This window comes from Triturus cristatus, chromosome 10 (assembly GCF_964204655.1).
Source record: "Triturus cristatus chromosome 10, aTriCri1.1, whole genome shotgun sequence".
Classification (NCBI taxonomy): Eukaryota; Metazoa; Chordata; class Amphibia; order Caudata; family Salamandridae; genus Triturus; species Triturus cristatus.
The window spans coordinates 156063780-156079369 of NC_140593.1; the positions used below are offsets into that span (position 1 = coordinate 156063780).

General features: G+C 47.0%; 1 protein-coding gene across 1 annotated transcript in view; it reads right to left on the reverse strand.

Annotated features, from left to right (window-relative positions):
- The window catches only part of ACAD11 (acyl-CoA dehydrogenase family member 11), a 366306-nt gene that overhangs the window by 272624 nt on the left and 78092 nt on the right, over positions 1-15590 (reverse strand). The gene's annotated exons all lie outside the window — the stretch shown is intronic.

Sequence of the window (15590 nt, forward strand, 5' to 3'; positions counted from 1 at the left end):
GTAGCCAGGGAAGGGGAGATAGACACAGGAGTGGGCTGGATATAGAATACTGCACTCAAATGTGATGACACCAAACTCCAAGCCTTGCTGCTTAGGTCAAACCAGGACAGGTGTTGCAATCTACACCAAACGACCCCTAATTCACTAGAGGAGGAGTCCATTGTCAAGTCGGCCAAATATAATGTTGTCTGAGTGGATCACAGCCTCAGAGAGAACACACAAGCCAGTGTTTTCACAACCGTAGACTTTTGTAGATGAATTTAGCTTCCACACAACTTCCATAATAGTTTCTGAACTTCACACAGCCATTAGGGGCACACTTGAAAACGTTAAAGTTTGACAACACTCACGTCCTATACTACGGCCTACTGGAAAAACAGCTTCACCACCTACAAAAGGTACAAAAAGCTTTTTGGCTCATCTGGGACTTTGGGAAAGGAGACCACACCACACTGGGAAGGGTCTTCTGGGCACTGTATCTGGGCAACAGCCAGAAACTACTCGCTTACAAAATCCCTTATATGGTCTGACCCATACCATCTGATATATGCAACAATTACTGGCTGACCTACCCATAATGCATAATGCTTCAATCCAATAGTGGAAAGGGCTTCATCTTTGCATTTAAAGGTGCAAGTGGCAGAAAGAGACAAACTATAGTCCATGCCACAAAACTCTGGAATCTTACACCGATTTGAATACAGGTCCTTTCCAACACATATCTTTCAGAAAAACCATAAACTAGTATCCTTCCTGTGGGGCCCCTTAGAAGTAAAGGTTGCTGTTCTTTCACCAGTTGATGGTCTAGGATATTTAGTTAGAGTGCGTGTGTTCCAAGCCACTTGAACATACAGTCACTCCAGCATACTTCAGAACGATACTAACCTCATTTCTGCAGCCTTCTTCCTTGGAAGTCTGGCATTAAAAAGCCTTCCTTACAAAGATCAGAACTGCTCCCTTGCAGAAAAAGAGTAAAAGGTGGAATTTGAAGCCTATTATATTCATACCTCTCTCAAAATGAAGTACTGATGCAGTTCACACACTGTAATTGTTGTCATAACCTTTGAACATGGTTATACAGCACTCTGGTGCCTGGACGAGGAGTGTTGTGCGCATGAGATCAAGGATCTTTGATTAAACAAAAGTTTTATGTAAATTGCATCCTGTCATATTTACTGTGGATTAAAACATGTAGGCAATGAGTGTCAAAATGTTTCAATCAAGCAAAAGCAGGAGTGTGCGGTTCCATATTAAAGAAAGATAGGAGTGGATTTGAAGATGAGCAAGTACTATTAGAGATAGCAAAAACAACTTCCAAATGGCCTTTCACAAACGATAGGATTGATGGGACTCCTGTGAATCCAACAAAGGCAGTTCACCGCCAGTCAACATACGAGTGATTGACTGTGCTAGATATGCCACAAAGAAAGAGGGTCTGGGGTGCCAGACCCACCAAGATGGGTGCCACTCCATGACAGCGTAGGTCACCTCCAAAAGCAAACTCAGCCCCTAATGGCCTGTCCAGCGCTCCTGCTACACGTTGACTGATTATTGAATTTGTATAGTATAAGCTGCTGTCCCAATATATTCTTCTGCTAATGGCCAGAGAGCAAGGAGGCTAGAAGTTAAGGAAAAACGAGTTGGCTTTTTCATTTGTTTGCAAAAAGGCAGATGATGAAGAAAAGTGATCAAGAGTGGTACAAAGAGCGAGGAAGAGTATTCCAAAGGGTGTTGGCTATATAGCAAGAACATATAAAGGATGGTTAAGAGAACCTGCAATGTATTGGTAGACTCTTTTCAAATGAGAGCAAGAGAAGGCTAGCTAGGTGAGAACCAATTGAGAAGCCTCGCTCGAAGCAGAAAAACAGAGATGGGTTGCAGCATTTAGTATCATCTGAAGCTGCCACGTCAGATATTTAGACAGACCAAGAAAGAATGCATATCTCTATTCCAACTAGGAAGAGATAACCACTTGGAGCACCGTTTGCTTCTCCTCCAAACACAGGAATGGAAAAAACATATTGTAAATCTTGGAAAGGGAAGCAGAGTGTGGTAACTTTGTTCATAGGGAGCAAACGAAAGAAGGGAACCAGAGGATATCCTTAACATTTAGACCTTGGGGGTGAGAATGGAAGGATTGCCAAGAGCTTCAGGCCAACATGTGGAGATCCAGATGAACGGAGGACCACCCAGGACAAAAACCTCTACCTGAGTTCAGTGTTTCCACTGTCGCTGAAGCCATAAAAATCATACAACTCAGTCTTGTTAGAATCCAACCAAAGTTAAGCATCAGACTGATGGGGCATGATCAAAGCAGCCATTGGTGCTTCATAGGGGTCAAACAAGGGAGGCCAATGTCTGGGACCAGACTTGCATTTATGCTGTGCACCTGGGTAGCCGTTCACTTTACATTTTCCCCGTGCGCAGGGGCCCACGAGGAGTGTGCATTACAAAGTGTTCTCTTGCTCTTCAGTGGAGATCATGTCCTAAAATCAAACAGAAGACTGTGGCAGTAAGCAGAGATCCTCAAACCTAAGATCGACTTGGAGAAGTTCGGTTTGGTATGTGCCCTACACGAAGACCTCGCTTGTGTGGTTTGCTAGGCTATACTATTACTCCTTATATAATAGTATTTTACTCATACAGAAGGGTCTTGCCAAACTGATTTGTCTCCTTGTTCACTAATGGCATTATCAGGAGAGCATGGGTTTATGCATGTATCCAAATTCAAGTTTAGAAACAGCTACTTTGAATCATTTTACAGAAGGCAACACATTGATCTAACTTACTCCGCGCTATGCTGGGACCTAAAGACCGCCTTAGTAATATTTTTAATAGCCTCCAGAATTTCACGGAGCGATCATACCGGGTGAGCCTGACATTCTGCAGAAGCGGAATCAGAGAAAAGGGCGTCCTCCCAAGAACAGTTTTTAAAAATATAAAAGAGTAGGGTGCATTTCACAGCACAAGATTCTAGATATTGTGGTTAAAAACAATAGATGTTTCACACAGGTTTTTATAGAGCAACTAATAAAACTTCCCAGTACTTCAAGAGCTGCCCCAAAAATCAGGAAACATTTTTTCTGTTGCAGAAAATTATATCTAGGCCAATGAAGAAATGATGTGCCCACTAAAAAAAACACTTGCTGAACTCTCAGGCACAAATTTGTGCTGCTGGAAAACTAGTACCTATTGAACGTGGTAGGAAGCACTGGAAAAAATCCATCCAATAGAAATGTCATGGTTGTTCCTCAAATAATAGTGAATTCGACTAGCTATATAAAGATGGTATAGAAGTACATGGGTTTCTGCTCAATCTGAAAGCCAAATAATTGATGCTCAAATTGGCCAGGTGCCCAAGTGCATATGTATCCCTTTGCCAAGAGGCTGCTCTGGCTGCCAGGGCTGGGCTCAGGGAGGTTTGAATTATTCAGGACCCGCATATTAGCCGTCATAATAAAAGACACACTCAGTAGAAGTGTCCCTTAGTTCAGAGCGCTTGCCTGTGCATCACTGTAAAAGCCGCCATATCCAGGCGGGACATCACATTTCTGGAGGGTGCAGAGCTGCATCACCAAACCTTTATCCAGAATGGTCCAGTATGTGAAGCATCACTGGAGTCAGGCCAGTTCTGCAATGGGCCATCACTTACAGCCCCATAGCCAGGTCAGGCATTTCCCATGTGTTAAGAACCACAAGCCGGCCGGTGTTAGGCCAGTCATTAAAGAACAGAAGCGAGGCCAGTTTCCACAAATCCCTGAACTGGAGCAGCTAGTCACTATTATTACTGGTGTAATCCATGACATTTGCAAAGTTTGGATTGATTATGAGGTGCTAACTACCACACTAATGCCGAGAGAGTTAAACCCAGCATTGCAGATAGTGCTTGACAAGTACAGTGACACTATGTGAAACTGCACAGTTGTTTGCTTCTCGCAAATCATGTGTTACCAAAACCCGAAACACCTCATGCCTCTGCATTAAAAACAAACGGGAATCAATTTACATTATAATTATCTCACACTGTGAAACCTGATATGTTACATACTTCCTGCTGTGTTGACTATTTTTCCTAAGTGCCCCGTGATAAGAAATTTGAACCACCTTTCAAAATATCTGAACAAGGAGCGACATGTCTTGCAATGTCAACAAGAGAGGACTTCCACGCACCTGGGCTGCATAACCTAACAGTGCAGTGTGTCAGAGTTAAGTGTATATGATCCCTACTGTTTCCTCACACACACACAAAAGTCAATTTGTCCTCTCATCGTCCATACTATATTGTGTTTGATGCACTCCTCCCATGTATGAAAGTAGGATCTGTTTCATGGTCACCCCAACTTTTTGTGGGTGTCATTATGTTTTTCTGACTAGTCTGAATGGGATCCTGCTAGCCAGGACCCCAGTCTCTGTGCTTGCCCCCTAAATTGGACATGGTGAGTACTTAGGTACACTCCAGATTGACATCTGGTGTATCCTTGTATGGTACTAAGGCACCCAGAGCCTAGGTACCCCAGAGATCTCCACGGGGCTGCAGCATGTATTATGGGAGCCATGGGAGACCACTCTAATTGGGGCTCCAGGCCTGCCATTGCAGCCTGTGTAAGATGGTGCTAGTACCAATTATGATAGATATAGGTTTTCCTATATCTATGATCCCTACAATTAAAACATATGTCACCCCTAAGACAGGCCTTTCAATCCTGAAGGCAGGGTGCTGGGTCCTAAGTGTGAGGGTGCTCCTGCATGAGCAGGGCACCCCTACAACCTTCGGAGTCCATTCTCCCGGGTTGTAAGTGCATCAGCCATTGATACATTTAGAGTGGCCACGCGTCGTTACGCGATGACCAACTCTAAACCGGCCGTAACGAACCCGGTCATGTTTGGTATCAAACATGTTGGAATCATAAACCCACACTTTATACGGTGTGGATGGTATGATTCCACGCACCGTAAATCTCCTTCGGGAGGCCCCTCAGTGCTCCGGGCACCAGTCTCCCAGAACCGGACAGCAAGCTAGGGCTTCTGCCAACCAGAGACACAATTCTGCCTTCCTGCTGCTGAGCCAAACTCAAGCAAGGGAAGAACAATAGGTATCCTGTCACAGGGAGGTGTGACCACCTCCCAGACAGGGTTTAGTGTATTGGGGCAGGGTGGGGGCGCATGCCTGCGCCACTGAGACTGCTTGATGGGCACATTTGGTGCCCTCCTTCCATACTCCAGCTCAAAGTAGTTCCAGGAGCAATTGGCTCCTGCTCTGCCGTGAAACTGGACAAAGGACATGGGAGTATTCTCCCCACTGTCCAGACCCTCCTCTGGGAGGGACCCCTGAATCATCCCAACCCTTTCCTTGGGGTACTCAAGGGCTTACCTGAGGGTTGGACCCTAGATTTCTCGTGGGATTCGATTCAGATCCACCTCTGCTTTATCTTCAACCGTCTGGATACTCTGACTGCGTTGGACTGACCGCATCAAACTTCGCTTTGGGAACCGAGACTAAAACCGGGAAGACTCCAACTGCCCCAGGTCTCATCGTCCTACAAGTTTGCTGCACCGTCAGTGTCCACACTCCATACAGGTTCCTCACAGGGTCTGTGGACATCCAAGACACCCAAAGGAATCTTCCTTGGAGTGAAGGAGTCACTGCCCTGCTTCTGCAGGCACCGCAACATAGCTGACCGGTTTGCTGATCCTGGGTTCCTACGTACTCTGACAGGCTCAGTAACACAAGTGACAGTTCTACAACTCCCTCGAGGCCTGCTCTGTCTTCAGACCGAGTCTGTGGCCAGTATCCCTCTTCGGCACCGCTGGAACCAAGCCCCCCTGCACCGCGTTGGCTGGCTGTTGCTAAAGCTGGGCGACTCTTCTCTCCAGAGACCTTTGGGTCCTTGATTCCAGTGGGCTCCCCGGCTTGCTCGGGGTCTGCTCGGACTTACCTAGTCATGGTGAGTCACTTGGACCTTGCTGATCCCGACACTGCACCTTCTTTGATTTCTACGCCTGTTGCCTCTGCCAAGGCGTGTTGGTGCCCCTGCTGGACACTGACCCCCCGGCTCTCGACATCCGATGTGGGACAGCTCGTGACAGGCTCTTGGTCTTCCACAGCATCACCTGGTCTGCACAGCTTCAATGCAAGTGCACCGTCAACCATCCTGCATCTATCGACGTCAGTGGGCATCTATCTTCCGTGCCTCCTGGTCACTCCTGAGTGGCATAGACTCTGTCCCCTGTGCTTGCAGGTACTTTAGAATCTTCAATCCAACTTTGGGTTCCATCGGAATCCTGCGTCTTCTTCTCCAGGGGCATCTTTCCTGAAGTCCTCCATTGTGGTCTACAGTGGTTTCTGAAGTCACTTGACACCTAAGCACCCGGCTTCCCTGGTGTAGGTATACTGGTTCCTGGTGTTTCCATGGAAAGGGTGACTCTCCAACCTTCCTTCTTCCTCTGGGTTTCTTCAGGGTCTGCTGGGAAGGGTCCTTCTTTAAAATTGCAACCGCCACTTACCTATTGACTAAGATTGAGCACGCAGTCGTGTTACCACACTGCACACGACCGCCATGGAGTTCCAAGATACTCACCTTGGGTGGTTCCTTTGGTCTGGGTTTAGTCTCGACCTGAGTCGTGGTTCGCATACCACTATTTTAGTTATGGTTTGGTCTCCCCCTGGAGACCACTGTGTATTTGTGCTTCTTACTGTTCTATTTCCTATGTATTTGTGTGTATTGTATGTATATCTCAGGGGAGGAGATATTGCAATGTGCTAGTGAGTGTTTGTAATAAAAATATATATTTTTATAACTGCACAGTGTGATTCTTTTTTACTTTAGCTATATCATTAGATAAAGTACTGGTAAAACAAGTTACTTTACACTCCTTCTGGACTAAGCCTGAAGGCTGCTCTCCACAGCTACCACTTAGAGAGCTTTATAAGGTTGTCTAAGACCACTAAAATCTCCATAAGGGTTGTCTGGATTAGTGCAAGGTGCCCACTTAAATAAGTGTGAATCATATACTAAGCCAGCCTCTCACATCCCATGACTCAATTTAAGGATACTAACTTAATTTTTAGCCCCCAATTCCAAATTCCTGCACATTAACAGAACATTTTAAAATGGTCAACTTTAAATTTTGCCTCTTAATATGCACTTTACTCATCTCTTTATATTATTGAATTTTATAAGCAGTCAAAGACCTCCCCATGAAGGCTTTGTGGATCCCATGGGGTCCTTGGACCACAGGTTAGGAACCACTGTTCTAGGCTACTGAACCCATGGACCTGCACCAAACTGCATCGAGGAATGTTTCTCATAGAAATAGCTCCCCCAGCTGTGCGTTCATGCCAGTTCTGCATATACTTACTGCTCTCGAGTGATGGATAAAACCCTATCAAAACATAAATGAAGCCAGAGCAGCGAACCAAACCATCAGCAAACAATTTAAAATGCAATACCACCAGAACTTTATTGTCCGTAAAGTAAAACATCAACCTCCCGGTTAAAAAAGAGGAGGTGGGCAGGTGATGAGGTACCTACGGTAAGATAAAGTATTAATCAAAGAGTGTTACAAAGCTCGATGCAGCCAAAGCTTTTGACTCCATAGAGTGGAGCTATCTTTTTAATATTCCTACCCGGATGGGTTTCCCGCTACTGTTCATTAACTGGATACGATTGCTATACACTGGCCCATAGGCGCGTGTACGAGTCGAGGACATTACGTCGGACCCATCCCAATCTGTAGGGGAACTAGACAGGGATGCCCCCTCTCGCCGCTCCTATTCGCAATAATGCTGGAACCCTTGGCCTGAATAATCAGACAGCGACACAGGTCGGCTGCTCTGCAATTTGCTCACCGCCCTGTGAGCATATCACTTTACGCGGATGATATGCTTCTATTTATCAGAGAGCCACAGATCTTCCTGGCGCCGGTGCTTAGAGAATATATCCGATTCTCTGGCCTTACTATAAATTGGTCAAAATCAATGATAGTTCCACTCACCACCTCCACCGCCCCCCACACGCTGGATTTCCCGCTGGTGTTGTCCACGGACCCTGTCAAATACCTCGGGGAATGGGTTCATCGAGACCCAGAGATTGTGATCCGCGAAAACTACGGCACGGCCTATGCAAAGCTAGAGCAGCAGGTGGATAGGTGGATACGCCTACCGCTATCACTGGCAGATCACCTGGTACTTATAAAAATGGTCGTCCTACCTAAGCTTCTATACTACTTTACCACCACCCCCGTACAGTTGCCCACCACATTTTTCAAAATGGTCAGATCATTATTAATCAGGCTGATATGGGGGGGAAAGCAAACACGAGTGAGCCTATCGACCCTCGCACTGGACTACGGTAGGGGAGGCTTTAGCGTGCCTGACATGCACCTTTACTATCTCTGCGCACAGGCCCAGTATGCCTACTACTGGTACCGTTCCCATGAGTTCATCCCGCATGCGGCTGTGGAAGATGGTGATGCGCATCCCGTGCCGCTAGGCTCCATACTGACCCATACACACAGGGACACACCCCGTTCGGGAATTTATTCCATTGATGCCACCGTCGCAGCCTGGCAGGCACTGGGCCGAAGAGCAGATACATTTCCACTATACTCCCCACTTATGCCTCTGGCACACCACGCCAGCATATCCGTCACTCATGAGAAAGGGGCCATGCACGCTCTCACATTAGCGGGCATCGACAAAATGCGAAACCTCTTCCCTGCAGGTAGCTTTCTAGAGCATGCGGACTTGAGCTGTGTGCAAAACCAGACACCTCTTTTCATCTTCACCATCTACAGGCTAAAGAAAGCCTTACAGGCGCACTTCCTTACTTTCCCTACAGAACCTCCGACACTACAATCACTACACACTCTGCTCATCAGCACATCGAAACGTAAGTAGGTGCCGAAACTTTACCGAGCGGCTAGTGATGAAACTCCACTATCTCACAACTCAAGCATGGATAAGTGGAACGAAAAACTAGTTCCGCAGCTCACACAGAAAGACTGGGCGCGCTGCTGCCAACTAACTCAAGCACTCACTTCTAACGGCAATCTATGCATTATTCACATTAAATACATTCATCAAGTTTATTATACCCCATATAAGCTATTCACATACGGCCTTAGAGATTCTCGCATGATATATGTAAGCGCTGCGGCGCCCCGGGAGCAGATTTCTGGCACCTGGCATGGGAATGTGGGAAGGTAGCGGAATACTGGACAGCTGTGATATAATACAGGATATGACCAAGCTAGACTTGGGCTGCACCCCCCATGTGTGTTTACTTGGCCTTGTGTCCTTCCTCAAAGGTGCGATATGCAGACTTGTAAAGATAGCTGCGCTGCTTGCTAAGCGCCGGCTGTCCTGGGGGAGCCACCTGGGTCCCTCTACCTCTCTGTGGTTAAAAGATATGGTATACTGTCGTGAGAATTTGGCCCTGTATGCTGAGGAACTGCTTACCACCTCCAGGCCCAAGGATACTTGGGAACCGCTGCTGCAGTATCTCTGCTCATAGGGTGATGGAACGCCCTGTGCTTCTGCTATATAATCCTGCTATAACCTGGGGACTGTCATAAACTTCACCCTGCACTGTATGTATATACCATGTTGGAAAGTACACACTCTCACACCACTTTGTTGCCACGGGATGTTCTGTTTGTTTGCAGATGAATGCGCTTATCATTGCTATGTACGTATTATGCATAAATCTCAATAAAAAAAAAAATGTACAAAAATGACGTAACTTATTGGTTTGACATTCAATTCTTCCCACATCTCTGAATGATTCTCCAAGTAATGCCTACCGAGGAATGGCTCTGAGGCCAATCCAGGACTAAACAAAGATCAAGGAGAACATATTTGGCAAAGAGGCCATCAATTCTAGACTGGGAGTCTAAACAATCATATTTCTTGCATGTATGTACACACATGCAATGCGACAGACGCCGGACACAGGAAAGCTCTAGCTGAGCACACCAGAAGGAGAGCTTTCCCTTTGCCAGGTTTAGATCTCGATACAAAGATCTACCTAAGAGAAAAGGTACATTTGTGAACCCCTTTACCATTCGAGTCGAGCTGATAATCCAAGAGCACCTCTTTGGTTCGTTCTGCGTTGAAGCCGTCAGCATACTTGGGTCCTCATTTAGAGTTTGGTGGACGGGTACTCCAGCAGAAAATTGATGGATATCCTGTTAAGAGTATATCATATCCTAAAGCACTTGTAAAAAGGTGGACGGGAAGGCAAGTTTGCTGACTTTAAAGGGAAGAAGAAGGGTACATTGAGCCCCCTCAAACCGATGATGGAGGATCCTACACGGTCACTGAGAAGCAACTATTTTACTTTGCATTGTAACTCTATAGAAACTCATGGTTGTAATTAACAGGCTGGTCAAACCCTGTACCTCGGTCTACCCAAATGAAGTATCGTCATCCAGCTTCAGTGTATTCGTGGTGCCCTACCCCAAGCCACCTGAAAACAAAAGATGTGAACTGTGGGTAAAAGCGTTTGACTTTGAAGGATCCGCTTTGTTAATTCGGTCAACAATACTCCATATTATGACATGCAGATCACTGCCTGTGGCACTACGGTTAATGAATACATTCAGCATTTAATTCCACTGCAAAAGGTGGTGCCAGGTTTGGCACAGCTTTAGCAATAGCAGTGGCGGGGGCAGCACCTGAACCTATCTGAGCGTAAACAACATTTTTTAAAGTAAATTATGGTATCAAAGTCGAAGAAACTGTGTGAAAGATCCTGTACAAAACAGCCAGCTAAGCACTGAACTGCTCACCTATGAAAAGATAAATGCAAAGGTTAAAGCAGTGTACACCATAAGCTAACATGCAGGTTAAGCACCCTGTGGACATGACCTCAAAGACAGCAAAGAAGAGCAATTCATGGGTCATTTATTTTACAGTGCGATTGTGTTTGCTGATTACAGCACCTTTTTCAGTTTACAGTAGGTTAAGATTCAGAGGTAAACTAGACAAGAGCATTATGTGTGCAAAGGTTGCTACAAACACACTGTTGGGGATTACACATTGCGAGACACTGATAGGGAAGTCCTCATTACTAGGATCTCACGGTGAAACAAGTAGGAGGACACAATGAGCTGTGGATAAAGATAATCTCTTTAGTTGGAAGCCAAAAGGAGAAATGTGTTGAAATAAATCCAAATGCCAATGTCAGTCGCTTAGGTCAGTATGGAAGCCTATCATTTATGGATTTTGGTTTGTGATGCTGAAATGCGGGCACATTTTTACCATCAATCTGGCTAGATTAAAGCTCGGGGTGATCCGAGACTGCTAGATTTTCTGCAATGTAGTCTGGGGGTTTTGAAAAAGATATTGACAAATGCGCCTGAAAAACTTACTATCAGCAAGAGGGGGACCAGCTACAACTCTAGCGTCTTAACCGGATGTGGGCTTGGGTTTACAAGTTTGCTGAATCACACTTGCCTTTCCCTCCTCTGGTTGGCTGGTCATGAGCCTTTGCCGATCACCAGGTTGTTTATTTTTGGCGCTAAAAAAGGTAAATTTTTCCATTCTGCCACCATCACGCATTATCGGTAGGTTAGAGGGGGACAAAAGAATTTTTGTGCATCTTCCTCCTCCATGTAGACATGATCTGCACAAGGTTTGGTTGTTTGTGGTTGCTGTATCACCATCAATGCATGAGTGTATTAGTCATGCACCAGTCCCTGTTACCTGGTCTTTTCGGGCAGCTGTGTGGGTCGCTGTTTGTATTCCGTCCCTCAGTAGTCACCGGCTCCTGGGGTTGTGGCCAAATGAGTCTGTTCAACGATTGCTTCCTGACGCATGATGTGTACTGCTTCATTGGTGCCAGTGGTCGCCTTGTGGGCAGAACACCCGCTTTCTCATTTTTGCACCATTGGTTTCCGTATCTAGCATCATTCAAGATGGTGCTGATCTTTCCCCGTCAGAAGGAACGGCTGCAGCTCCAGCACACACATCCTCAGCACCTGTGTTGGCCCAGGACGAATATAAGGAAGACCAGCCGGATGCCCAATGCATCACATCACTTTGTTGACTTTTTCCCAGGGTTCTTTGGCCAGTTCTTTCTACATTTACTCCTCATTATTAGGTCTGGCACAACCAAGAAGTTTTTGTTGTTAACAATACACAGAACGGGCTTCGGGTCCGCCCCCACAAGCTTCCAAAAAGAGTCCCTCCCTTCACATTTTAATCAGGGCAGAGGGCTGGTGGGTCTAGATATGTTTTCATGAGCAGCTGACAGGCACTATTCGTGAAACGCAGAAGCCATCTTGTAAAGAAGGCTTGCCCCACCAAAAGTAATGCATTCTGCATGATAACCAATTGCTGGCCCGGAGTACGGTATGGGCTAAGGATGTAAATGCACAATAACCTAACAGGTGTTACTCTTGAAGAAAGGTTTGTGTGTCCAAAAGCAAGCATTTGTTTGGTTTTCAGGTTGCACAGGTTTCAATAGTGAGAGGCCCTTTGCCAAGGCGCACCAAAGACCTTCTTGGATCAAAACACAGCGAGTGGGAGCGTTGGATCAGACCCTTCATCCATTGCTTGTTTGAAGGGCTCTTCACGTTCTGCATCACTCCACAGAAGCATTGCTCACTTTTTACATTCTTCAGAAATGACTGGCAACAGAAATAGCCCCTCTCCGGTAATGCAGCTGAACATCTGCTTGGCCCCTGCACATGGTGCTAGCAGTGAGTGGGTGGTTGCCAGTAACAAGTCGCCCATTTCTACGCACCCAGGTTAGTTATTTACAGTTATACACATTCATTGTGGCTACGTTAGGATAGGGTTTCCCTATTGAGGTAATGAAACCTCCATTCTAATATGACCGCTATTTATTAATACAACTGTAGAAAGCTCAGAAAGAGGGCTGCCCGCCTCCCTCTTGAGAACAGACGGGTAGGTGGCATCCTATTAATGCACTGCTTGCAGCCTAGTGCACACGGATCCCGGCGTGACATCATCCCTGCTTCACCCACCACTGCTAGCATTACCAAATCGAAGTGCGGAAGCGGGTGGGAAGATGGCACCAGCGTAGTCATTTTTCGCCACTTTCTCCACCCATGAAGTTTGTTGAAGAGTTGGGCACCCAATTCCCCTCAGCTTTAATGTGCAAACACAGGCATTCACAACGTCTGTCTGCAGGTGTTAGCATGCTAAAGTCAGACCTATTGGCTTTGCCAGTGCCTGTTGTCCTTACCTCTTACGCTCTCCTTCTTGAGTACTGTTCCTTGGGTATTCTTGAAGCTTCAGATGCCACTCTTCGTCAGCTTTGCTGGAGGGCTGTACCACTCCAGCGTCGCCCTGGTTACTGCTTGATAGGCGTTTAAATAGTTCTGGACATTGTCTACAATGAAGTTCCATTATGGGAGTTTCTTTATACATTGGTAGGTTTGTTACTCTGTTTTCTATGGATCGTCCACCAGTTTTGCTTCTGTTTAACCATGCAGCCTTATAAGGGGATGCTATTTCGTCTGCCTCTGTCAAAGGCAGGGCACCAATAATTGATCAGACTCCTGATAAGAACACTGGGGAAAGATAGAGTCAATTGAGACTGTGGAACCCATGTCTAAATAAGAAAACCATCTCTATGCCATGTGCCTCCATGAACTTCAACAGGACAGCTGTGAGAATCAGGCGACTGCAGCTGGAAGCAGCAGATCTCTTGGCATGGAATGCGGATACCAGCCGAAGGCAGGAACTATGGTGCCCTGATGACGCGGAGCCAGATGGCAAGCCACCCGGGGCTGTATTATGGGAAGGGCGCGTCTTCCAGGTCTGCACCAGGGCCCACCTTCAGCATGGCGCGCCATGCCGCAGACTGGGGCAGTGTGCCCGATTACAATCCATGTGCTGCAACCAGGGCAGCCACAAGGGTGCGCCTGCCCTGAGGCAGTGCATTAGTGAAAGGCAGAGCAGCTGTTTGAAGCACAGGAGCAATGAGAGTCCGCACCCACCTGCAGAGTGTGGGGGATGGTTAATGGGATCTCCTTAACCCACTTAAGAGGGCTGCCCTGAGGGAGCGTGCACCGCTGTGTGAGGCACAGTCTGTGCTCCTCCTAATGGCCTCTTTGCCTCTGGATCGGCTTCCTTAATACAACTCAGGAAAGGAGGCAACATGTTTCCCTCCTGGCATGAGGACGCATGCCCTTTCAAATGGGTGAATCCACCCTTAGAATTAGACTGGCATTATATGAGCACCATCGCGATCTGTTTTAAAGAAGGGGCCACACAGGCGTTTGCGGCTCCATCTGCAATACAAAAGTACCCCAGGGGCACAGAAAGCGGTCCCACGAGTCCATCTGTAATACAAAAGTACCCCAGGGGCACAGAAAGCGGTCCCACGAGTCCATCTGTAATACAAAAGTACCCCAGGGGCACAGAAAGCGGTCCCACGAGTCCGTTGCACCCCCAGGGCACCTCAAAAGATGCTGGCCCGAAAATGAAGGGAACGTTACATTCAGGGCAGTTCTAGGACGCTCTGTTCTTGCTTCCTCCTATCCCCAGCGGATTAAGCGTGGACTGCAGGCAGGTGCCAAAAGGCACGAAAAGAAATCAGATTTTGCAAGAATTTTCTGTGGAAACTCAAAGCCAGGGACAATCCGCAAGTCCAGGCCCTGACACCCGTGTACTTGTAGTCAACTGTTTCTAAACAATTCCTCTATTCTCTTCTTTCCGTGCTTGTGCTCGGAGAGGATGGATACATGTGCATTGTACACAAAAAAAAGTGAAAGTCGGACGTGTGATTCAGTCAATTTCTCCATAAATTTCTGTGTGAGAATGAGCCCTGGGGCTGTTTTATACACACGGCACATTTTCCTTTATTGCTCTGGGTGCATCTTTTACAAAGGGCGCCTGGCGCAATCAAGGAAAATGCGCCGTATTAGGATGAATGTGCTGCCCCCAAAGCACCCGCGAACTCGCGCTGCCCCTAGGGCAGCGCATTTATGTGAAAAGTGGAGCTGCTCTGTGATCTCAGTGCAGGCGATAACTTTTAAAGGGTACTTGTGATCCCCTTGCAAGCGGGTGCAGTGACTGACTGCACTCCCCGGAAAGGGGACGTCTCGGGGGGTCCAGTGGACCACCTATCCCCCTGCCAGAGGGCTTGCACTGTAGGTGCGCCTCCTGAGAGCATCTTTGCCTCTGCACCCGCATCTGTAATACCGCGTGGGCGCAGAAGCAAAGGGATTCCCTCATTTATATGGGGCCATGCAAATGAGGGTACGCCCTCTTGAGGAAGCCCCGGTGCTGTATGTATTTACAGACGGGGACTCGCATACATCTGCGGCCCCTTCTGTAGTACCAAAGCGCCCCCCGGGAATGCAAAGCGGGCACTAACGCCCGTTGCACCCCAGGGCACTTCTATAATGCGGCCCCTGGTAGGTTTGTAGAAAAGTGACGACAACAAAAAACTTCCTGGGGCAAACAATTTTTAGATGATGTCATGATTAATGCTCCGGAAAGGCCTTACCAGGAGCCTGAGTTGCTGCATTACAATTCTGTGTCATGGATACAGGATTCGAAAATATATCAATAAGGCCCTGATCTGACCGAAAGAAGATGAAGCCACTGAACA